The sequence below is a fragment of the Papio anubis genome, chromosome 5 (genome assembly GCF_008728515.1).
Source record: "Papio anubis isolate 15944 chromosome 5, Panubis1.0, whole genome shotgun sequence".
NCBI classification, from domain to species: domain Eukaryota; kingdom Metazoa; phylum Chordata; class Mammalia; order Primates; family Cercopithecidae; genus Papio; species Papio anubis.
The window spans coordinates 173,556,424-173,581,423 of record NC_044980.1 but is presented as its reverse complement, the minus strand read 5'-3'; the positions used below and the strand labels follow the sequence as shown (position 1 = coordinate 173,581,423).

At 48.2% G+C, this 25,000-nt stretch overlaps 1 pseudogene; it reads left to right on the top strand.

The window, feature by feature from the left end:
* The first annotated feature begins 13,437 nt into the window (after positions 1-13,437).
* LOC101001428 lies at positions 13,438-16,468 on the top strand (annotated as a pseudogene).
* The last annotated feature ends 8,532 nt before the right edge of the window (positions 16,469-25,000 follow it).

Sequence of the window (25,000 nt, the reverse complement as noted above, 5' to 3'; positions counted from 1 at the left end):
CTGCCCTGCAACCTGGGTGACAGAGTGAGGCCATGTCTCCAAAATAAATAAATAAATAAATAAATAAATAAATAAATAAATTAATGTTTAAAAAGATTTTTAATATACCAGTCACATGGATGTTAGTATAATGAACAACTATAAACGACCAATATTTCACAATCAGTAAAATCTTGTGAATTTAGCTTTACATGTATATTTTTTGTTGAAATGTTTAAAAATAAATATAATCATTATATAATTTCATCCCTAAATATTTCAGTATAGCATCTTTAAAAATGATATAGGCAGGGTGCCTTGGCTTACACCTGTAATCCCAGCACTTTGGAAGGCTGAGGTGGGCGGATCACTTGAGGTCAGGAGTTGTAGACCAGCCTGGCCAATGTGGTGAAACCCTGTCTCTACTAAAAATACAAAAGTTAGCCACGTGTGGTGGCACACGCTGGAATCCCAGCTACTTGGGAGGCTGAGACAGGAGGATCACTTAAACCTGGGAGGTAGAGGTTGCAGTGAGCTGAGATCATGCCACTGTACTCCAGCCTGGGGACAGAGTGAGACTCCATCTCAATAATAATAATAATAATAATAATAAGAAGAAGAAGAAGAAGATACCTTTTCCTACACGGCCACATTTCAATTATCATATGTTACAAAATAACCACTCCAATTGATTTTTTAACCTGCACTTTTTGCCTTTGCCCACACACAGCCAGTCCAAAGAATACAGAGTACAGTGCAACCACTGGAAAGGAGAGAGTTGCAGAGTCAGAGAGTAGCTCAGAGACACAGCATAGCTAAGTGAATGTGGACGTTCCCTTGAACACAAACACGTAGAAACCAATTAGTTGGCTGATTTTCTTGAATACAGGTGAATGTAGGGTTTATAAAAGAAAAAGAGGAGAAAGGAGAGAAGCACCACAGCTCATCTTGAAACAGGGAGTCTTTTTTCTCCTGTGGGTAAGTTGCTTGGCTAGAGTTTGTCACAAGTTTATGTCTGGGGACTGCCCAGAATGGGCTGGTTGAGCTCGTTGGGAAATGATTTAATTGTTTATAATTTCCCCAAAAATACTTAACTCTGCAGTGCTTGCAAAGTGAAGGTTGTATCTGCACCATTTTTTATCATTATAATTATTCACAAATTAACATAACCTTTTGATTTTCGCTCAAGTGTACAACCAAAGCTACAGAACAGAATTCAGCAGTTTCTTTTATTTCTCAAACACAAAGCAATTTCCAGTTGTTTAAGGGTGGTAATATAGTTTGTATTTATGTCCTTATCAAAATGCACGTTGAAATGTAATTCCCAATATTGGAGGTGGGGTCTGGTGGGAGGTTATTGGATCATGAGGACGGATTTCTGATGGATGGTTTAGCACCGTGGCCTTGGTGCTGTCCTCCCAATTATGAGTTCTCCCCGATATGGTTTTTAAAAGTGTGTGGCACCTCCCCTCTCGCTCTCTCTTGCTCCCACTTTCGCCATGTGATGTGCCTGCTCCCTCTTTGTCTTTTGCCGTGATTGGAAACTTCCTGAATCCTCACCAGAAGCAGATGCTGGCGGAATGCTTCCTGCACAGGCTGCAGAGCCATGAGCCAATGAAGCCTCTTTTCTTATCAATTACCCAGCCTCAGGTATTTCTTTATAGCAATGCAAGAACAGCCTAGCACAGGGAGTATTCAGAAATACAAATTAGTTTAGCATATTGATCTTGTACCTTGCAACCTTGCTAAAGTCACCACACACACACATAATATGCGTTCTAGTAGCTCCTTGTAGATTCCATTGGAATCTGTTAGCTCTAGTATTATTAGTTCTAGTAGCTCTTCATAGATTCCATTGGATTTTCTCAATAGATATCATGTCCTTGTGAATAATGACAGTTTTACTTCTTTCTAACCTAGATGCCTTTAATTTCTTTTTCTCACTTATCGCACTGGCTAGAACCTCTAGTGCTATGTTGACTGGAAGTGGCGAGAGTCAGCATCCCTGGCTGGCCCCTGATCTTGGGGAAAAGCGCCCTGTGTTTCACCATTGAGTGTGATGTTAGCTGTAGGATTTTCATTAATGCCCCTTATTGGGTTGAGAAAGTTCACTGCTGTTTCTCGTTACCTGAGAGCTTTTATCACGGATGGATGTTCGATTTTGTCAAATGCTGCTTTGCGACTGCTGGGATGATCCTATGGCTTTTCTTAGTCTGTTAATACGGTGAATGTCATTGATTGATTTTTCAAATGTTGGACTGACCTTGGTCAGTAGCTGAGATCACGTACGTTATCTGTTTGTTTCTTTTTTCGGTGCCTGCGTCTCCCCTGGGGTGGAGGGCAGGGAGCTTGCTTGATTTGGTCCCGCTGTGCCCCTGGAATGCTGGCGAGAGTGCTGCTCAGTGCCAGCTCCAGGCAGAGCCAGGGCAACGCCTTTATCAGCTGATGAATGACTCCGGAGGGACAGGGACGGACGGACGCAGCGCAGCGCTCGCCACAGTCGCAGGTGGCCTCCGTGCTTCTAAAGCCATGAGCGTTTTCAGTTCCCACTTTTGTCAGTTCCCTGAAGCCTCAACAGAGTGGACCTGAACTATGACACCTCCTCCAGTTCCCTCCCGCCTCCTGAGCCTCAGTCTGACTCTCCTCTTCCTCTACCTTTCTTTTGTTTATTTTATTTATTTATTTATTTATTGAGACAGAGTCTCACTCTGTTGCCCAGGCTGGAGTGCAGTGGTGCCATCTGGGCTCCCTGCAAGCTCTGCCTCCTGGGTTTATGCCATTCTTCTGCCTCGGCCTCCCGAGTAGCTGGGACTACAGGCACCTGCCACCATGCCCAGCTAATTTTTTTGTATTTTTAGTAGAGATGGGGTTTCACCGTGTTAGCCACGATGGTCTCCATCTCCTGACGTCATGATCTGCCCGCCTTGGCCTCCCAAAGTGCTGGGATTACAGGCGTGAGCCATCGCACGTGGCCTACCTTTCTTAAATGTTGGAATTCTACAGACACGGGCCTGACCTCTGTTCTCATGCGTGCTCTCTCCCTGGGCGGCATCGTCCACCACCATGGCTGCAAAGACTATCCGTGTCTCCCCCTGTTATCCCTAGCTCCCGTCTCTCACTTGACCTCCTTCCTCCCTTCCTCCCTCCCTACCTTCCTTCTTTATTTCTTCCTTTCCCTCACATATTATTTGTCTGTATGTGTGGTGAGAACACTTAAAATCTACTCTCTTAGCAATTTTCAAGAATACAGTATTTTTATTATACTCACCATGTTGCACAACAGATCCCTCTTGAATCTTTTCTTCCTGTCTAACTGAAATTCTGTATCCTGACCATCTTCCTTTATCCACCCCTCCCCACCACCCAGCCTCTGGCAACCACCATTCTATTCTCTGCTTCTGTGAGTTACACTTTTTAGTCTCCACGTAAGAGTGAGGTCATGCGGTATGTCACTTAACATGTCCCCCAGGCTCGTCCATGTTGTCACTAGTGACAGGACTATCTTCTTTTTAAGGCTGAGTGGTGCTCTGTTGTGCACATCCCCTACATTGTCTCCACCCACTCCTTCTCTGATGGCCGCTTGCTTTGCTCACGTATCTGGGCTATTGTGAATAGTGCTGCAGTCAATATGGCGGCACAGACATCATATCCTCGGCAAACCGAGGATATGATATGGATACTTCCTCTGTCATCTCCACTCCAATTTCTCCAGGCCCTGAAGCTCCAGCTCCATGCCCGAACTCATGGCCTCCCATTCCTCAAGCAGCTTCTCCCAAATGTCCCCTCCCTCAGAAATGGTGCCAGCGCATCCCTGCTGTTCAACCCCCATGCCCACCATAAACCCCAGACAGTTCCGCTGCCACCGTCTCCTCTGTCTGCCACACCCTCTCGTCAGGTCTCCCATGCCCCCTTATGCTACCACATTGGGCATGAAAACTTCCTTTTCTTTTTTCTCTTTCTTTCTTTTCCTTTGAGACAGGGTCTTGCTCTGTCTCCCAGGCTGGAGTGCAGTCATGCAATCACAGCTCAGTGCAGCATCAACCTCCTGGACTTAAGCAATCCTCCCACCTCAGCCTCTGGAGTAGCTGTGCCTGGGGACAAAGATTCCTGGCCTCAGCCCACTCTCAGATTCATGGGGAGACAGAACTGAGACTGAGAGCTGGTTCCTCTCCCTCTCTCGTGAGGACACAGTGAGATGGCAGCTGGGCATAAATCAGGAAGAGGATCCCTACCAAGAACTCCACTGTGCTGCACCCCGATCTAGACTTCCAGCCTGCAAAATTGTGAGAAATTAGTGTTCATTGTTTCAGCCGCCCAGCGCATGGTATTGTGTTATAGCAACCTGAACCAAGACAAGGGCTCTCAGCTGGGGAGACAGAAACTGATCTGGAGCCTGCACTCCACCCCGGGGAGGGGAAGATGGCTGTGGACCTGGACAGGGGGCCAGGACAGAGGCAGCGCCTGGGCTGCGGTGACCCTTGCTTGCCGCTTCTGCTCAGGGGCAGTGGGACAGGATTGCAGAAGGTTCCAGAATGCATGTTGGGCGAGCGGTAGTCCCTGCAGAGTTTGGGGTAACATGCACAGAGGAAGAAGTGGTGGAAAAGCAGTAACAGGATGGCTTTAGGGCAGGGAGCTGTTGGAAAGTGGCAGACAGTGGGCAGTGGCACGAGATGGTCCAGCGCGGCGCCCCCTGACATGGGAGTGCCATCATGCACTGCACAGCGACCTTCCAGGCAAGGAGGGACACATGCAAGACAGTGGTCCATGATCATGACGGAGCTGAACAACTCCTATGGCCTCGTGATGTCATAGCCGTACTGTCGTAGAACAGAGGTCACTTGGAGTGACGGGCTATGCCAACCAGCCTAGGGGTGCAGGAAGTACACCGTCTAGGCTGGTGTGAGGGCAGTCTGTGATGTTCACGCCAGGAACCACCTAACGACCATTTCTCGGACTCGGACTGCATCCTTGTTAAGGGGCCCGTGACTGTATGCCTTGGGAAGCCACACGTGACTGCTGTCCCGCCCTGCACTGACTGCCCAGCGAGCGCTCAGAATTCATTAGATATGGGGTGGACAGAGGAGGAAGACAGCACCAGCGCCCAGACAACAACAGCCTTTGGAATCACCATTTCCTGAACCAAGGGACCTCCCCAGCCACCCACACCAAAGCCTAAAATCTCATACCTCCTCTCTCTAAGGCTTGGGTCTGCAGGCTTTCTCTGCAAGGGCCACGTACAGAAACTTTTCGGTTTTGTCGGAAGGACCCACGTCTGCCCTTTTAGTGCCAAAGCCAGCAAAGGTGACACATAACGAGAGGGAGAGGCTGTGTGCCAATGGAACTTCACTCACAGACACCAACATTTGAATTTCATCTAATTTTCACATGTCATGAAATATTATTCTTTTAATCTTTTTAAGCAGTAAAAAGTGTAAAAAATGTTCTTAGCTCACTGGGCAGTAGAAAAATAGCTTGTAAGCTGGATTTGGCTGGAGGGTAGTTTGCTGACCAAGGGAAAGGGAAAAAAACCAAACTTGCTCCAACCCGCCTCTCCCTCCAGTCCCATGCAGTCCCACCTTCCTTTTTTTTTTTTTTGTAACCACACCATTATCCCCACCATTAATTTTTCTCACTTTTGACTTGGTTTTCTATTACATAGGCCACTGTTCTCTCCATTGAAACTCCACCATTACCATGTGCTCAATTCCCAAACACATTTGGGTCTCTTTGTGGGTTCTGTGGATTCAGTTCCACTCCATTGATCTTGGTTCTTCCTGCCCCGGAACCAAAGTTATTACAGTTAGTAATACATGGAGGCTTGTCTTTGTGCAGATTTCTTTGTACTGGGATTTTCAGAAGACTTTCCTAGCCCTGGAAGGCTGGTTTAAAAGAAAGGTTTCTTTCCTGTCTGTAGTTCCTCCCAAACTGCCCTCTAGAAGGTGAACCCCTTGTGCTCCCACAAGCAGGGTGCTAGGTCCCCAGTTTCTTGACCTTGGTGGGTTCTATAAATCATTGCAACGTTGGCAATTGGCTAAGCAAGAAATGTCTTACCACTGTTTTAATTGAGTATATTTTTTATACATCCACTTATTTTGTTCTGTGAATTGCCTGTTCATATCCTTTGCTATTTTCCCCCATGCAGGTTTTAATGGTTTAACCAATTTTTAGGAGTTCTTTACCTGTATTTAATATGTAAATATAAATATTTACTTATTCCAGACATTTGTTATATTTTATATGTAATGTGTATATTATCTCCTAATCATTATATGTGTTGCAAATATTTTCACTGAGGTTGTCCCTTAATTTTTTTTTGAGATAGGGTCTCGCTCTGTCACCCAGGCTGGAGTGCAGTGGTGTGATCTCTGCTCACTGCAACCTCTGTCTCCCAGGTTCAAGAGATTCTCCTGCCTCAGCCTCCTGAGTAGCTGGGACTACAGGTGCCCACCACCACACCCAGCTAATTTTTGTATTTTTAGTAGAGACAGGTTTCGCCATATTCGCTGTCTGGTCTTGAACTCCTGACCTCAGGTGATCTGCCCACCTTGGCCTCCCAAAGTGCTGGGATTACAGGTGTGAGCCACTGCGCCTGGACGTCCCTTAATTTTTAACAGTGATAAAGTTAAACTGTAACACCTGGTTTGTCACTGTCTTCTGCCCTTGGCTGTAAGCTTATGACCTGCTGCTCACCTGTCTGCTCACCACTGCACCCCGAGAGCCTGTCTGTCCTTCCTCGTGGCTGCCACAAAAGCCACAGGCCGTGACCAAGGTTTAGATGGGCTACTTGGTGCAATTTCACAGGAATGTCAAGTGATGGACAAGACCATGCAGGGAACCCGGCAGGGGCAGCAGATCCTTCATTCCTTCCTTAGGATTCCTAGGGTGTTGATTCTGGGGCATCACTGCTGTGCCCGCCTCCATGGGTGTCTGTAGGAGCTCCACCTCCTGTCTGTCTCTTTCTGAAGCTGCAGCCCACCCTTCTGAGAGGACACAGCCTCTTCAGTGCTCTGGACAAGTCTATGGGACTTCATTGAGTAAGGGGGGGTTGGGGTTTATTATTAGAGATGGGGTCTTGCTGCATTGCCCAGGCTGTACCCTAACTCCTGGGCTCAAGCAGTAGCTGGGAGTACAGGAACGTGCCACCCCACCCCACTGGCTTGTTTGCACTTCATTTTGAACAACTGATCATTAATGAGTAACAGAAAAGGGATGACAAAAGCAGGAACATAGAATACTTCCAGAAGCTTAGGAGCCATCGATGCCCTCCAGCCAAAGACCACCAAGGACGCACAGGCAGTTGGTCAAGTTGGGATTATTGCTCATTGCAGTGCAGGAGAACACACACTTCAGGGAATTGTGGGTGTCTCCCGGGAACGGGGTCTTAGAAGGTATTAATAGGATTTGGGCTTTAGCTGGGGATTTAGGGGCAATGTCTGAGTTTGCTTTAAACTGGATGCTGTTAGAAAGTGAGGGCGGTTCCATGACTGGGTGTTTTGATAAAAGATACCTAATCTATGAGAAGGGAAGACTAGAGGGAAGAATAAGCTGTAATTGACAAAGAAGAAACAGCCACTGGTTTTGGCTGGGAGTGTTTGGTGCTTTGTGGGTGGTGCAGTGAACTTCTCACATCTGTGCTTAGATGAAGTGATGAAGTGGCCTGGCTTGGTCTCCTTTCATCTTTGTCTCCAAGTAGCTCTGTCTGGGGCTGGCATTCTGTGGGGCTGCTTATGTCCAGCAGGAGAACAGTATGGTACGGCTGTGAGCGCCACACCAGCTTCCCAATGTCAGGGCTGCTCTTTAAAAACTTAATTTTGGGTTGGGCGCGGTGGCTCACGCCTGTAATCCCAGCACTTTGGGAGGCCAAGACGGGCGGATCACGAGGTCAGGAGATTGAGACCATCCTGGCTAACACGGTGAAACCCTGTCTCTACTAAAAAATACAAAAAACTAGCCGGGCGTGGTGGCGGGCGCCTGTAGTCCCAGCTGCTTGGGAGACTGAGGCAGGAGAGTGGCGTAAACCCAGAAGGCAGAGCTTGCAGTGAGCTGAGATCTGGCCATTGCACTCCAGCCTGGGCGACAGAGCGAGACTCCGTCTCAAAAAAAAAAAAAAAAAGCTTATTTTTTTCAGAAGTTGTTGTGGCCCCTGGTGGATCCCTGTGACCTTGTGTCCTGGCTTTCCTAGTATAGCCTCAATGCAAAATATTTTCTCTTTGTTCCATTGGCCAGAATGAATGTGCTGGCATTTGGATCTGAAAATTTACATCCTACAGAAAAAAATCCTGATGCTTGTTAATGCTAGCTGCTCCTTATTTAAGCACCTGCTATATGCCAGGCATTCACAGTGAACTTCCAAACTCTAATCTTAACTAAAACCCCAGGCAGCAGGCTTCGTTATCCTTGTGCCCACAATAGAGGCATTTAACTTGCCCGCAGTCACACAGCCAAGAGGTGACTCAAATCCATGTGGGATTCAAGTGCAGGTGTCCCGACGCCAAAACTCAACTGCCTTCCACCAGCTACATGATCTCTTCTGATTTGAGACCCAAAGACTTCATTGTAGGCTGACATTTTGCAAGTTTCTCAACTGCCAGATGGGGTCACCCCTCTCCCAGAAGGCCCGATCTGGGTGGAGCACTGGGTGTCTCCTGAGCCCATAGGAGGAGGCTGATTTGAGGGGGGGTTTGCAGCCCTGAGGCCTTCCAGACCCTGGGAGACAGGCTTGCCCTGGAGGAAGCCGCCCTTTCCCAAGCGCTCAGTAGCCCACCCAGTTCCGCACACTCCTTCCCAGTCTCCGTGTGCTTGGCCCTCAATCCAGACCTAGAAAGAAGATTCTAGATCAGCTCATTTGCAGATGAGGAAACCAGGCAGGGTACGAAGTGCGAGGGTCCCACCAGACAGACACTCAGGTACTAGTGCCCCTCACCCCCACGCACCCCTCATGGCCACGGCCAGCTGCCTGTGCGGGACAGTGTCCCTACTTAACCCCAGCTGTCCTGAATGACTGTTCCCTGGGCCGGCAGGTGCTAACTCCTAAACTCTTCACGGTCATTGCATGGTAGGTTCTGTTGTCTGTTTCCTGGTGAAGACACCGAGGCTCCTAGGGTGTGCTGGGGCTGACCCGGACGCATGCTCAGGTCTGGCTCTGACGACCCACAATGGGAACCTCACGCAGACAACGCCCCGGCGCCATGACTTGCGTGATGCCCCCTGGAAGCTCACGCCGACTCTCAGGTTGGGCTCGCTGGGCTCCCAGCAGATGTCTCTGAAGCGGAGACTTGGTTTTCGTTTTGTTTGTGTTTTTTGGAAGCGTGTTGCTCTGTCGTCCACATTGGAATGCAGTGGCTCGATCACGGCTCACTGCAGCCTTCTCCTAGACTCAAGCGATCCTCCCACCTCAGCCTTCCCAGTAGCTGAGGCTATAGGTGCACACCACCATGCCATGCTAATTTTTTTTCTGTGTGTGTGTGTGTTTTTTTCCTGTTGTTGTTGTTTTGTAAATAAGGGGTTTTGTCATGTTGCGCAGGCTGGTCTTGAACTCCTGGGCTCAAGCGATCCACCTGCCTTGGCCCTTCAAAGTTGTGGGATTACAGGCGTGAGCCATTGTGCCCGGCCTTGAAGCAGAGCTTTATGCAGGAAGTTTTTGGGGGAGTGCTCTTGGGATCACATCCTCAAGGGAGGGAGGGAGGCGTGACTGGGCAGAGGGAGGAGCTGAGCGGCCAGACGGTTACCACTGAGGCCTCAGCCCACCCCAGGGGCTCTGGGAGGAGCCTGCAGGAATGTGAGGCTGAGGTGGGAGGGCCTGGCCTCTGTGCCCCGTTCCAATCAGTCTTTGGGTTCTGGCTGCTTCCAGGGAGGAGGCGTGGCCCTGGGTGAGGCATTTCCCTTCCTCAGGGCAGTGCCTACAGAGGGGCTCAGTGCAGGCTGTGCTCCCTGTCAATCGAGGGGTGCGTCTGGTCTGGGTGGAGGGATCTGCACGGGGCACCACAGAACCCACCCTGCTATGGTCACCAAAGACCCGCACAAGGACCTTCCCCCTTGTTTCCCGGGTGGGTCTTGAACCCCTGGCCTCAAGGGATCCTCTGGCCTGGACCTTCCAAATTGCTGGGATTACAGGCATGAGCTACCGCGCCTGGCCTGAGATTTTAAGTGTCTTAACACACTCTCAGCCAGGTGCGTGAGTCATGCCTGTAACCCCAGCACTTTGGGAGGCTGAGGCAAGTGGATCACTTGAGCCCGGGAGTTCAAGACCCACCTGGGCAACATGGGGAGACCCCTGTCTCTACAAAAAAATACAAAAATTAGCCAGGTGTGGTGGCAAGCACCTGTGGTCTCAGCTACTGGGGAGGCTGAGGCAGGAGAATTGCTTGAGCCCAGGAGGTCAAGGCTGTAGTGAGCGGAGATCGCACCACTGCACTCCAGCCTCAGGACAGCCCACTGCGGTAGGGAGGGGCTGTTGCAGTAGGAGGCCCACTCCTCTGACAGCAAGAACCTCTATCCCAGGCTACAGAGAGGCCTTCACGTTTGCAGGGAGGAGTCAGCACGGCTAGAAAGACCAGGGCAGGTGGGGTGGGATGAGCAGTGACAGATGGGATAGTGGATGGGGGAGTGTTCTCTCCTGAAACTGAGATTCTGAGGAGGGGCTGTTAGGGGGATTTCTGTGCTGCTCAAGGTGGGCCAAGGTCACAGCCTGCGGGGAACCAGGAAGCCCGACTAAAGTACGGACAAGTCAACAGGTTGTTCAGTATTGAACAACAGGTTCAACAGGTTATCCAGATTGTTCAGTGTGGACAAACAGTTCAGCTAGTCACTCATGAGTTGAGGATCGGGAATTTGGAGGGTCTGGATCTGGCCTCATCGTTGGTCAACAGGGGTTCACCATGAGCCTTATCCATGTGGCAGGGCAAAGGCCTACAGGAGGGTAGGGCGTTTCTTCTATTTTTAATAATTTCAACTTTTATTTCGGATTCAAGGGGTATATGTGCAGGTTTGTCACCTGGGTATACCATGTGGTGCTGAGGCTTGGTACTCCCTCACCCGGGTACTGAGCATAGCACCCCATTTAGTTACACAACCCTCCCCTCTCCCTTCCTCCCTCCTACCTAGTAGTCCCCAGCAGCCCTTGTTGCCATCTTTATGTCCATGACTACCCAGTGTTTAGCTCCCACCTACAAGTGAGAACATGCAGTATTTGATTTTCTGTTCCTTCATTAACTCACTTAGAATGATGGCCTCCAGCTGCACCCATGTTGCTGCAAAGGACGTGATTTCGTTCTTTTCTATGTTGTGTCGTACTCCATGGTGTATATGTGCCACACTTTCTTTATGCAATCTACCATGGATGAGCACCATGGCTTTGCTATCGTGAATAGCACTGCGATGAAAACACAAGTGCCATGTGTCTTTTTGGTGAAACAATTATTTCTTTTGGATGTAAACCCAGTAATGAGATTACTGGGTCAAAGGAATTTTCAAGTTCCTTGAAAAATTTCCAAACTGCTTTAGAGGGTGGAGGATTTCTTAACAGTCGCCGTTTCCCAGGAGCTCAAGGCTTAGGTGGACGTTTACTATTTTCAGCATCACACCTTATGTATCCATTCCCCACAGATGGACATTGGGGAAGTTTCCCGTTTGGACTGCTATGCGATAGAACAGTGCTGCTGCCTCAGCCTCCCCAGTAGCTGAGACCACAGGTGCTTGCCACCACACTTGGATAATTTTTGTATTTTTTGTAGAGATGGGTGTCTCCCCATGTTGCCCAGGTGGGTCTTGAACTCCTGGGCTCAAGTGATCCACTTGCCTCAGCCTCCCAAAGTGCTGGGATTACAGGCACGACTCACACACCTGGCTGAGAGTGTGTTAAGATACTTAAAATCCCAGGCCAGGTGCGATGGCTCATGCCTGTAATCCCAGAAATTTGGGAGGTCCAGGCCAGAGGATCCCTTGAGGCCAGGAGCTCACGGGAAACAAGGGAAAACCCTAGTACTCTACAAAAAGTAAAACAAAAAAAACCCTTGCCACAGCTGGAGTGAGCTATGATCGTGACACTGCACTCCAGCCTGAGCGACAGAGAAGAACCTGTCTCAAAAAAATAAAACATAAATAAAAAACACCTATCTCTGGGCTCCATCCTCAGAGTCTGTTTGCTGGGTCTGGGCTGGGGTCCAGGAATTTTCATTTCTAACAAGTTCCCAGGAGATGCTGCTGCTGCTGCGTGCAGAACCTCAGCCACAGGGGAAGGTAGCTTTCTGTGACTTGCTGTTTACTACTTATTAAAATTAAAATTCACTGAGACATTGGATGATAAGGTGTAGCCTTGTGTGGTGGAGATCCAAATGAGTCTCATTGTGTATAAAAGATAGCCCAGAAGCTACAGGTTTATTGCCTTGGGATTTATTAACCTGTTTTGTATCAAACTTAGCAGTTATATCCATCCTTCTTCCTCCCTGAGTGTGTAACCCCACTTCTCCAACTCCCTGTGACTCAGACTCACCATCCTGACAATTCCCTCATCAATCAGCTATATGCTTTTGATGTGTTTGCTGTACATGTACATGACATATTGATAAGATACATGGTTTGTATATGTGTTGTTCATGTTTCAAAGATCATGCTTTCATGGCAGAAACATCTATATATATACTCCAAGAAATGTGTGGTTGTTCCTTACATCACTGTACTGTAGAAAACCTAGAAGGAAACAATCAGATGTGATCACTAGGAGTGTGGTTACACAGCACATGGTCCATCCACTTTATACACTCAAAAATAGTGAAGTGTGGGCCTCTAGGCCTGGCAGAGGGCAGAAGCTGGCAAATCTGTTCCCACACCCAAAAGTATAAAATAGGACACAATTGTCAACAGCAGTCATTTCAGAGCTCTCAAAATTGACCAAAAGCAAATCATCAAATGGATGATAGCTCATAATATATATTCATAATAATGTGAGTATATATTCATAATATACGCTCATATACTCATAATAAAAAGCTGCCAGAACTCTAGTTAGAACAGCAGGACTTTGCAGCCTTCTTGCCTGGAGCTGCTGCCATTCTGACACCCCACCTTGATGTCCTAGGCTGGGCCGGCCTTGAAAACCAGTAGCCTCACCAGTAGCCTCACCCACAAAGGGGCTGATCTAATTTGGAATTGGGGAAAAAACTCAGACCTGCTGATTAGACGGGATTGTTTCCTTGATTTTGGACCCCTTCATGGGTGGGAACTGGAGAGGCTCCTGTCACTAAGCCTGCCGGGTGGGGCGGGGTGGAGGACACTGCATCTGTGAACAAATTTAAAAAACAGCCATGTGTGGTGGCTCCCACTTGTGGTCCCAGCTACTCGGGAGGCTGAGGTGGGAAGAACATTGAGCCCACGAGTTTAAGGTTGCAGTGAACTGTGAGTCCACCCCTGAATTCCAGCCTGGGCAGCAGAGTGGGGCCATCTCTCAAAAAAAAAGTTGCATTGTGTGAATATACTGATATAAAACGTAGAAAGAAATTATTTAGGCAGATAGTAAGGGCAAAAGAGTTCTCGGCAGAATTTCCCTTCCCACAAAAAGCAGCTTCCAAAATCATTTCTTGTCCGACAAAGAGCAGCCTGAAAAACCAAAACCGAGCTTGAAACAGAGAGAAGCCAGCCGGAAGCTTGCGCCGGGGAACGCCGGCAGCCGGAAGCTTGCGCTGAGGCAGCCGGAAGCCTGCGCCGGGGAACGCTGGCAGCCCTGCCAATAGAAAACGGCCAGACGTGTCCCACACGGAGGCTCCATCTTCCCTTTTTTCGTTACCACACGTACAGTAATAAAGAAATGGGCAACATACTGTTCTTGTTATCTTTCCTTGGCTACTGTAAAGCATTTAGAGAAAGTCACAGGGAGGGAGCACGCTCTTCCACCTTCCGGGTGCTGCTGTCTTTCTGGGAGCAGTGGCCCTGCTGTGCAAAGCGCGAGGGATCACCGTGCTGGGTTCGAACTCGGGATTTGACATCTTGGTGGTGGGCGAATTCAGTGTTCTGGAAATTGTCCAGAAGGGACTACATAAGACAAGTCATTAGAGAACTCGGAGCTCAGGAACGGGGCCTCCTCTTTAGAATGACCCTTGCTCACCTGCGGAGGGGCTGGGATGCTCTACGTGCCCGGGAGGATCATAGGCACCCCCGCCGGCCTTCCCCGAGGTGGACAACGCGGCCTCCTTTGCTGACAGCCTGCGGGGAGGGCCGTAAACTACAATTACTGCCGTTCACTGAACGCCCGGCAGGCTGTGTCCCTGGCGACTGTGTTTTGATGGGTCCGTGGGCTGCCTCCCCCTCACCAAGTCCTCAGCCACCGGAGGGTAATTGCACCTGCTCGTCGGCCTAACACGCCTCGCCCTGGGCTCTGAACGCGGCCACAAGAGAAGGATCCTCACTCTGGGCCTGGGGTTTCTCGTCATCCCATTTCTCTCCGCAAGGAACCTGCTCTTCCGAGTGGGCTTCGTGGTTTGGTCGCGGAGCGAGTCCTGTCCCTCCCCAGCGCCGGGCGCCGTGTGCTGCTGACGTTGGGATTCGGAGCCCTGAGCAAATGCACCGCGGAAAAGAGACTCAGTGCTGCGGTGCTGGGAACCTGGGCGAGGTGCTGGGAACCTGAGCGAGGTGCTGGGGATCTGAGCGAGGTGCTGGGGATCTGGGCGAGGTGCTGGGAACCTGGGCGACGTGCTGGGAATCTGGGCGAGGTGCTGGGAACCTGGGCGACGTGCTGGGGTGCAGGGGCCAGGGGCGGAGGGGGTGCGGCTGTGCAGAGGCCCGGTCTGCGTCCTCAGTTCCCCACAACACTGGCAACAACCCGGCTGAGAAAGGCAACCAGGCAGCCGCCAGCAGGTGCCACCGGGAAGCGGTAAGATGAATTCCCAAGTAGGTTCATGCCGTGAATAATCTTGGAAATAGCTTAAAAGAAAGGCATGAGCTACAGGAAGCTGAGGAGCTGCCGTCTTTGGCTGTTCAATCACAGCCAGACTTTGCCGCTGCGTGGACGGATCCAGGCATCCTGCAGAACAACCTGAAACGGTTGGAAGCGGCAGAGCGAAGTTACTGGAGGGCGATTAAACACAGAAGGAAACACCCAGATTGTCACCACAGCCTCGGGCTCTGTACGCTGATCTCAGTCGCCACGTGGATGCCTTGAATGCGTGGAGAGAGGAGCTGACACCAGAGCACAGCCTGGCCTGCAACACGTGATGACACTGCTCGAAAATACAGGTAATTTAGCTCAAGCTGAAGCAGTTGAAAGACAGGCACTGGAATGAACAGCTAATGATCCCTCTGTCATGTTCTCGTTGGCAAAGGTGCTGGGGAAATCCCAGAAATACAAGGAATCTGAAGCTTTGTTCCTCGAGGCAATGAAAGCAAATCCAGATTCTGCAGGTTACCGTGGTAACGTGGCTGTGCCTTATCACACTGGGGACACCTAGACTTGGCCAAGAAACACTGTGAAATCTCATTGCAGCTTGACCCCAGGACATTAGGAACTAAGGAGAACTACGGTCTGCTAAGAAGAAAGCTAGAACAAAGGCAGGAGAAAGACGTCTGATCCTTTTTCCTTCATGTTTTGAGTTTGAGTGTGTGTGTGCATGAGGCATATCGTTAATAGTATGTGGTTACATTTAACCATTTAAAAGTCTCAGACATGTTATTTTATTGATTTTTTCTATGAAAACAAAGACATGCAAAAAGATTATAGCACTAGCAATATACCCTTGAATGCTTGATATGATTTTTCATTGAAATTGTATTTTTTCAGACAACTCAAGTGTAATTCTAAAATTCCAAAATTGTCTTTTTTTAATTAAACAGAAAAAGAGAAAAAATTATCTTGAGCAACTTTTAGTAGAATTGAACGTACGTTTGGGATCTGAGCCTTGTCAGGTACGGACTAGCACTACTAAACTTCAGTTATGACCAAGAAAGGATAGACTGACTCCTACACTTTGTATAAATATTGAACGTGTCTATATGTTAGCATTTTATTTAATGACAAAACAAATGAAGATTCTTGTTTTTTTATCTCTTTTTTTAAAAAACAATATACTGTGAACCTCGTTTGTAAGGAAATATTTATTTGTATTTTCATGTTTGGAATGGGACAAATAATCGAATGAGGAATGGAAGTTTTAACATGTAGCACATCTATTTGCTTTTCCCCATAGGAAGAAATTGACTCTTGCAGTCGTTTTTGAATGCTCTGACTTGTGCAATTTCAATACATAGGAGGTTATGTAATGTAAAATTTTCATAAACTATTACTATCAATGGAAAGTTCAAGCCATGCTTTAGGCAAGGGCAGGCAGCCTCACATCTTTATTTTTGTTACATCCAAGGTGAAGAGGGCAACACATCTGTGTAAGTTGCTTTTTAGTGTTTTAAACTGAAAAGCCATTTTCCATTTTGCTTAATGAAACTATAGACATTATTCTATCCAGAAAATGCAAAATTTTCTCTCAAATGGAGCCACATTTGAGGAGTTTGTGGTATTTTTAAGAATTGAGTTGTTCCTGCTGTTTTTGTTTTGTTTTGTTTTGTTTTGTTTTTTGAGACGGAATCTCGCTCTGTCGCCTGGGCTGGAGTGCAGTGGCCGGATCTCAGCTCACTGCAAGGTCTGCCTCCCGGGTTCACGCCATTCTCCTGCCTCAGCCTCCCGAGTAGCTGGGACTACAGGCGCCCGCCACCTCGCCCGGCTAGTTTTTTGTATTTTTTTTTTTTTTTTAGTAGAGACGGGGTTTCACCGGGTTAGCCAGGATGGTCTCAATCTCCTGACCTCGTGATCCACCCGTCTCGGTCTCCCAAAGTGCTGGGATTACAGGCTTGAGCCACCGCGCCCAGCCTCCTGCTGTTTTTTATTTGATCCAAACCGTGTTTTTGTTTTGTTCTTCTCTGTGCGCTGTTGACCTAATGATTTATACAATCTCTGTAATTTCTTATGCAGTAAAATTATTACACAAACTAGCAAAAAAAAAAAAAAAAAAAAAAAAGGAAAAAAAAAAAAAAAAGAAATGGGCAACATGGCGCAGCTCAGGCAGAGAACCCATCTGCATAGTAAAAGATTAGGGTGGGGACTACCAGAGATTCGTGGCCTATGCAAATGGCATGCCTGGTCAAATCAGTTTTTCTTGCCCGATGTAGATCAGACACCACCTGCTCACCAGCTCCTCAGTAACTCCCCTGCATTTCACTGTGGAGCCACAACCCATTTTTCTGAGACCCCTCTCTGTAGCAGAGAGTTATCTTTCTTTCTCCTATTAAACTTCTGCTCTTGGCCAGGTGCGGTGGCTCACACTTGTAATCCCAGCACTTTGGGAGGCCGAGACGGGCAGAAGGACCAGGAGTTCGAGACCAGCCAGGCCAACATGGTGAAACCCATCTCGATTAAAAATACAAAAACTCGCCGGACGTGGTGGCACATGCCTGTAATCCCAGTTACTTGGGAGGCTGAGGCAGGAGAATTGCTCAAACCCGGGAGGCAGAGGTTGCAGTGAGCTGAGATCACACCACTGCATTCCAGCCTGGGCGACAGAGTGAGACTCCATCTCAGAAACAAAACAAAACAAAACTTCTGCTTTTCATCTCACTCTGTGTGTTCACATCCTTGATCTTCATGACCATGAGACAACGGACCTCAAGTATTACCCCAGACAACGAGGCCTCTTCAATACACATTTGGTTTATCCATTCATCAACTCATGGACATTTATGTTGTTTCCACTTTTTGGCTATCATGAACGATGATACCATAAACATTTTGAGTACAATTCTTCACATAAACACGTTTTCAGTTCTCTTGTGTATATACCCAGGAGTGGAGTTCATGGGTTGTATAGTCACCCTATGTTTAACCTTTTGGTGTAGCAAAGTGAAACTTACAACATAGCAATTCCACTCACATCGTTTCTATGAGTGGAGTTTATATGAAATTTACAGAAAAGGTAGATCAGTACAGACAGAAGGCAGCTTGTCTAGGCTGGAGGCCAAGAGCAGGGCTGGCTGCAGGTGGGCATGTGGGACATTTTTCTGGCAAAGGAACTGTTTTAACAGTGGATTTTTGTGCTGGTTGCAGAACTGTATACAGTGACTAAAAATCACTGAGCTGTAGACTTACAATCAGTAGATTGTTTTGTATTAAATTGTGCCCCAATAAAGCGGTTATAGAATGCTAAAACATAAAAACACACCCGCAAACACAGCAATGAGGCAGTTAGTGTTTCCCAGGAAGCAGCTCAGGTGACAGCTGCATTGTGCAAAGTGATCCCTGTGACCCAGAGCATAGTTAATGTTTGGGTAATGCTTTAATGCAGCCTTACGTGACAGGTAACTTGCACCTTGAAACTTGAAGTTCTTGCTAGTGTTGCTTGTAATTAAGCTAAAGTAGTTATATAACGAATAAAGATAAGAGTAAATTTAAGGAGATGCCAAATAAGTGAAGGAGGTGAGCAGCCACCGCAAGACTGAAGCTGGGAGGGGCGTGATGGAAATCATTCAACCCAAAGCTGCCGGAATGGAGACCTTGCCAATAGATGGGTTAAAAAAAACAAAACGTGTGTTTTACAGAAACGAAATGAGGACCCATCATAAGATCCAGTTTATGGTCAACACGGGCACATTCCCCCAGCTGTGTGTCTGCAGGAGGCGTCAGTGTGTGCTGCTGTGTTGTGTGATGTGGAAAGTCCTGGTGTTTGAGGAGATGGGCACTGGCTTTTATCTTCTACAGCTGTCTTTTATAATCTAAGGGGAGAAAAGCTTCTGTTGATGAGCACGTGGGTCTGCAGGAAGGTTGTGGTGTTGAGTGTCCGGGCCCTCTGCAGGGGCCGCCGGGGCCGGTCAGCTCCTCTGCTGGCTCTCAGGGTTTGAGTTTCACAACCCCTGGAAGTCCTGGTTCCTCTTGTGGAGTGGCTCTGTCCAAATTTCCTCTCATAAGGACACCAGTCAAATTGGATTTGGGCCCACCCTAGTGACCTCATGTGGTGTAATCACCTCTTTAAAGACCCTATCTCCAAATACAGTCACATTTTGAGGTCCTAGGGGTTGGAGCTCTGAGATATGAATTTTCAGGGGGACACAGTTCAGCACTAGCAAGGTCTTTCAGGCCTCAGGACTCCAGCTGAGCAGTGAGGCAGAGTCCAGAAGGCAAAGGGAGGCTCTGGAGGCTTTCACAAGTGGGACCATCCTGTGCCATTTTAGGCAGAAGGTGGAAGGAAGTGATCTTCTGGGGCTGCTTAGCTGGTTGTTCCAATGAACCCAGGAGAAGCAACCAGGTTAGCTCTGCCTCTGCCCTTTGGAAATCCATCTGGATTCAGTTCCAGTGTTGCCTGAGCCTGGAGGCTGTGCCAACTGGGTCCTGGGCACAGTTTAGGGACCTGCTCTGTGACCACAGGCCAGCCACTCCTATCTCTGAGCCTGTTTCACGTCAACAAAATGAGAGGGTGAATGAGATGATCTCTAAGGTCCCTGCTCACCTGCAGTCACAGAGCAGGTCCGGGGTTCCATCTGGCAGCCTGCAGCTGTGGAGTGGACGGGCTCTGGGCCCAGGTCATCTGTGCAGTGTCCACCGCAAGTGAGGTGGGCTCAGTTCTTCAAAGGTGCTGATGCTTGATGTGGGAAGGCGATGGCGTAGATGCCTTTTTCTCCTTGCGCCTCTATAACCAGGTGGAGATAGCAGTGGGATGTTCTAGTCCCTAATGTCACAAACTCAAAGTAATGAAGGAAAAAGTGGAAGGAGACTTTTCTGCCTGGTTTTGAACCGGGAACCTTTTGCGTGTGAGGCAACATGGGACTTTGTGATACTTGCTTCCCTTTTGTGTGTGCTTGAAATTTTCTATAATAATGGTTTAAAATACGCACAGGCCAGTTTCTTTTTTTTTCCCCCCCCCCAACTTCCTTACCAAATCTTCTCCCATCAAGTTGTTCATTCAACTTATGGGGAGATTTTGTGTCATACATGTGACAAATCTTCATTCCAATCAGGTAGGTCAATGTTTCCTGCCTGTGCGAATATGAAAAATTGCTTTAAGCTAGGCATGGTGGCTCATGCCTGTAATCCTAGCTGCTTGGAAGGTGGAGGTGAGAGGATCGCTGGAGCCCAGGAGTCTGATGCTGCAGAGAGCTATGACTGCACCACTGCATTCCAGCCTGGGCAACAGACGGAGACCCAATCTGTAAAAATTAAAATATTTTAAGTTTCAGCTGGGGAGGATGGCTCACACCTGTAATCCTGTAATTTGTTTGTCTGTTTTTGAGACAGGGTCACGCTTTGTTACCCAGGCTGGAGTGTGGTGGCACAAAACCAGAATACTGCTTATCAGGCAATTGTTTCCTCATTAAGACTCCTCACGTCTCATGCCCACCAAGCCACTTCCAGCTTCTCAAATCCAGATTCTAACACTCCTACACATCTACCCTTGATCTTCCACTGCTGAAATACTGCTAAAATGTGGTCATGGTGATGTTTACCTTTACTGCCTTGTTTGATCAGCAGGTTCTCCAGGTGGTCTTTTTTTGAAAAAGTCAATAGAGAATAATTTTAATTCCTAAAAGCTTTGAATATTTTTTCTTCTCCTATGCATGGTTGCTCTAGTAGATGATCACAGGTGCATCTGGGTGAAGGTTGAGAAGACTGACGTATATATTCATTTAAAGATAATTCTAAAATTAATTGTCACCCATGACCCAGATGGAAAATTATTGTGCATTATTGTGCAGTTAATCAGATGGTGACTCGAACCACAGTGGCTGTTACAGACGTGCTCATCCTTACTGGAACAAATCGGCATAGCCTTTTATACATAATATTCAGGTTTTTGTTTGTTTGTTTGTTTTGAGATAGAGTCTCTCTCTGTTGCCCAGGCTGGAGTGCAATGGTGCACTCTCTGCTCACTGCAACCTCCGCCTTCCGGGTTCAAGCAATTCACCTGCCTCAGCCTCCGGAGTAGCTGGGATTACAGGCACCCGCCACCACTATGCCTGGCTAATTTTTGTATTTTTAGTAGAGATAGGGTTGCACCATATTGGCCAGGCTGGTCTCGAACTCCTGACCTTAAGTGATTCACCTGCTTTGACCTTTCCAAAGTACTGGGATTACAGGTGTGAGCCACCACGCCTGGCCCTAATATGCACTTATTGATATGAAAAAGTATTTTTTTCTCTGTAACAAGTTGCAAGGACCACAAAAAGCGGCTGTGTACATTCCAGGACCACAACAGTGCATCTCAACAATCTTGCCTCAGGACTCCATCATTTCTCCTCCTGCGTAATATAATCTACAGAGATCTTAACCAACTTCACATGCCACAGAACGTCGCGTTTTGTGGAACAGCTTGGATGCTTGCTCGATGGACTGTGCACAACGTGGTCACGGTTGTAGGCATCGAGGTTATGCGTAGGTGCACCAACACGGTTGTACCCTCACCAAGCTGACCTGGTTACCACCACCACTGAGTGGCCAATCTTCCATCAGCAGAAACTCATTCTGGGCCCCAACATGGCACCTTTCCTTTTGCTACCAGCCTCCTAGAAGCAGGTTTTTAGATCGGATCCCTTTCATCATGAACAGCATGGCAATTTGACCTCACTGCAATAGACACCTTTTCTAGATTTGAATTTGCCTTCCCCTCCCGCGCACATCTGACAGCGCCGCTGTCTGTGCGCAGAACGCCTCAGACACCCCGAGGGCTCTGCATAGCATCGCCTCTGATCAAGGAACTTCTTTTCTAGCAGGAGAAGGGCAGTGACGGGCTGGTGTCTGTGGAGCTGACAGGTCCTGTGTTATTCCGTTGCCCGGAAGCAGGTGTTCTCATTATGACACCAATTCTTTCAGGTGTCAGTTCAGAAACCAGACCCTGGAAAGATGGGGGCAAAGGACACAGGGAATCAAAAATGAAGAAGAAGGTTCTAAATTCCAGTGATGGCTTCAAGATCATTTGCCATGTTGGGGGGGGGTGTGTGTCCCTGTGCGCAAGCTAATTTGTCCTCTCTCTGTCTTCTTATCGTTTTACATACCTCGGTGGTGGAGGCTGCCATTCAGTCAAGATCGTGACTGTACATGAGGGATGACAGTGCCCACAGGCGATGCCATGGCTGCTGAAGGCCAGCGTTGTGTGGACACCAACACATTCTTAGGAAAAGCAAAATGTCCCTGCTGTTTAATGGAAGTTCAGATGTGAGTGAAATGCTGTGTGGACACTGAAAGGCCACGAGAGGGTCCTGCACCCGTTTTTAAGCCATTGCCTCAGCCCGCAGCCCACACTCCTGTCCTCTGAGTTGTGACGCTGGGGCTGCTTTGCTGTCAGGATCCCGTCAGGCTCTGCCAGGAGGGGTACTAGAAGGAGGCTGTCAGCCAGCAAGAGGGGAAAGAAACCAGTCCTCATGACGTCCTGTGTTCTCCTGTCCAAATCGTCCCAGCAATGTTTCTTCATTCTGGAAGCTGGCTCCACTTTGCAGATTTTGCTTTCACACTTCTGGTACTCGTCTCATCCTGCCCTTAGGAAAACAAGCACCAGCCGACCGGCCCCCACACTTCAGCAGCCGGGACCTGAGGCCCTCCTCTGAACACCTGGAGTGTCGGGAGCAACCACACGGCAGCTGCTCCTCGGGAGCCTGGGCCCAGCTTTGGACGCCGCTGCTTCTCCCCCGTGCTCCGGAGGTACCACAGGGTAGGGCCAGGCAGCCCTCCAAGGCCCGGGAGACGCCTCTCCAGGGTCTCTGCTGAGCTCGGAACGCCGTGGTCACTGTGAGCTCCCGGATGTTTGAGCTCCAGGGATCCCTAGTGTTCTGGTTTTGGCCACTCACTTCTCCAATATCTGGTTAGCAATTTTATTTAATTTTTGTGTTTTTTTAGACATGGGGTCTCGCTGTCACCCAGGCTGGAGTGCAGTCAGTGGTGCAGCCCTGCCTGACTGTAGCCTTGAACTCCTGGGCTCAAGCCGTCCTCCCTCCTTAGCCTCCCAAGTAGCTCGGACTACAGTAGCTAGGACCAGGCTGGTCTTGCACTCCTGGCCTCAAGTAATCCCCCTGCCTCAGCCTCTCAAAGGGCTGGCATTACAGGCGTGAGCCACCATGCCTGGCCAGCAATTCTTCTTCCTTTTTTTTTTTTTTTGAGATGGAGTCTCGCTCTGTTGCCCAGGCTGGAGTGCAGTGGCACGATCTGGTCTCACTGCAAGCTCCGCCTCCCGGGTTCACGCCATTCTCCTGTCTCAGCCTCCTGAGTAGCTGGGACTACAGGTGCTGCCACCATGCCCGGCTAATTTTTTTGTATTTTTAGCAGACTCAGGGTTTCACTGTGTTAGCCAGGATGGTCTCAATCTCCTGACCCCGTGATCCTCCTGCCTCAGCCTCCCAGTGTGCTGGGATTACAGGCGTAAGCCACCGCACCTGGCCAGCAATTCTTTACATTAAACTTTCTGTTAAAATAACTGATGTGATTTTGTTCCTAAATGGACCCTGACTGATACAGAAGTTTCAAAATAATGACTCAGTTTCTCTCCTTATTTCTCTTCCAGTCTTCATCCTCCAAGAGAGAGTTTTAAACTGTTAAAGAACTTGAGGTACTAAAATGAATCACAGCTGCCACAGCAAACTTGACATGTGAACAGTGTCAAGTTTTTAAATGCTTCCATTTATATTACCTCACTTGATGCTCTCTTCTTGCATTCATTCAATCATGTTTTATTGAGCAACTGCTATTTATAAGGCACAGGGTCTGGTACTGTTAATACACTGTGAACCCCAACATTTGAGACAGGTGTCAGTTTATCTAGAAAGTTTATTTTGCCAAGGTGGTGGATGCGCCCATGACACAGCCTCAGGAGGTCCTGACGACACGTGCCCAAGGTGGTCGGGGCACAGCTTGGTTTTATATATTTTGGGGAGACATGAGACATCAATCAATACATGTAAGAAATACACTGGTTCCGTCCAGAAAGGCGGGGACAACTCGAAGCAGGGAGGGGCTTCCAGGTCACAGGTAGGTGGGAGACAAGTGCTTGCATTCTCCGAGTTTCTGACGAGCCTCTCCAAAGGAGGCCATCAGAAGACGCATCTGTCTCAGGGAGCAGAGGGTGACTTTGAATAGAATGGGAAGCAGGTTTGCCCTGAGCCATTCCCAGCCTGAGTTTTCCCTTTATCCTAGTGATTTTGGGGGCCCAAGATATTTTCCTTTCATAACACACAAAAAACAAGATATTCCCCCCATGAGGATAACTGCTAAACTGCAGGGGTTTATTTTTATTACTTAAAGGAGGTTTTATAAAGCCTCTAATTGAACACAGAAAAAGGCAAAGAACTGTCCAAGAAGAGTTATATGGACTGAGTTTCTGCCATTTAGAAAGTTTCCACTTAAGGTATCCACATTTGTTAGCCAGAGTCATCAATTAAATAATTTAGAAAGAATAGAAAAGGAACAGGAACCTAGAACTTAGCACGCATCCGATAAAAGACCGCTATTGCCAAGAATTAAGAAATATAGCATTAAACAGCAGAAACACACAAAAAATAAAATAAAGAAAATAAAAAATAGAGTAAATTTAGTCCAAGGATGTTATAAACAATCCACAATGACAATAATAGCAAGGCACTGCTTCTTCATGGAGCTTTAGATTGACACATTGTGATCTTTTCAAAATCCCTCAGAGTGCACGTGTCATGATTTTTTTCTTTTTTTCTTTTTTCTTTTTCTTTTTGGTACAGGAATGTTCATAGTGGCTTTTCTTACAATGGCCAAAACCTATAAACCACCCAGTGACCATCAACAGGTGAATGGAAGCAGACACTCACAAAGGTTGAGTGACTTAGCAATGTGACACAGGCAAGAAGTGGCACAGCAGGCACCAGACTCTGGGGTTCAGTGCTGGCTGCCAATCCTGCAGCGGTTCAGCACCTTCCTCAGTGCCCCCATCACCTCCTGGTTCCTCAAGCTGTAAATGAGGGGGTTGAGCATGGGAGTAAGGACCGTGTAGAAGATAGAGGCCACCTTGTCATGGCTGGGGGGCCGGTAGCGCCTAGGCCTCAGGTA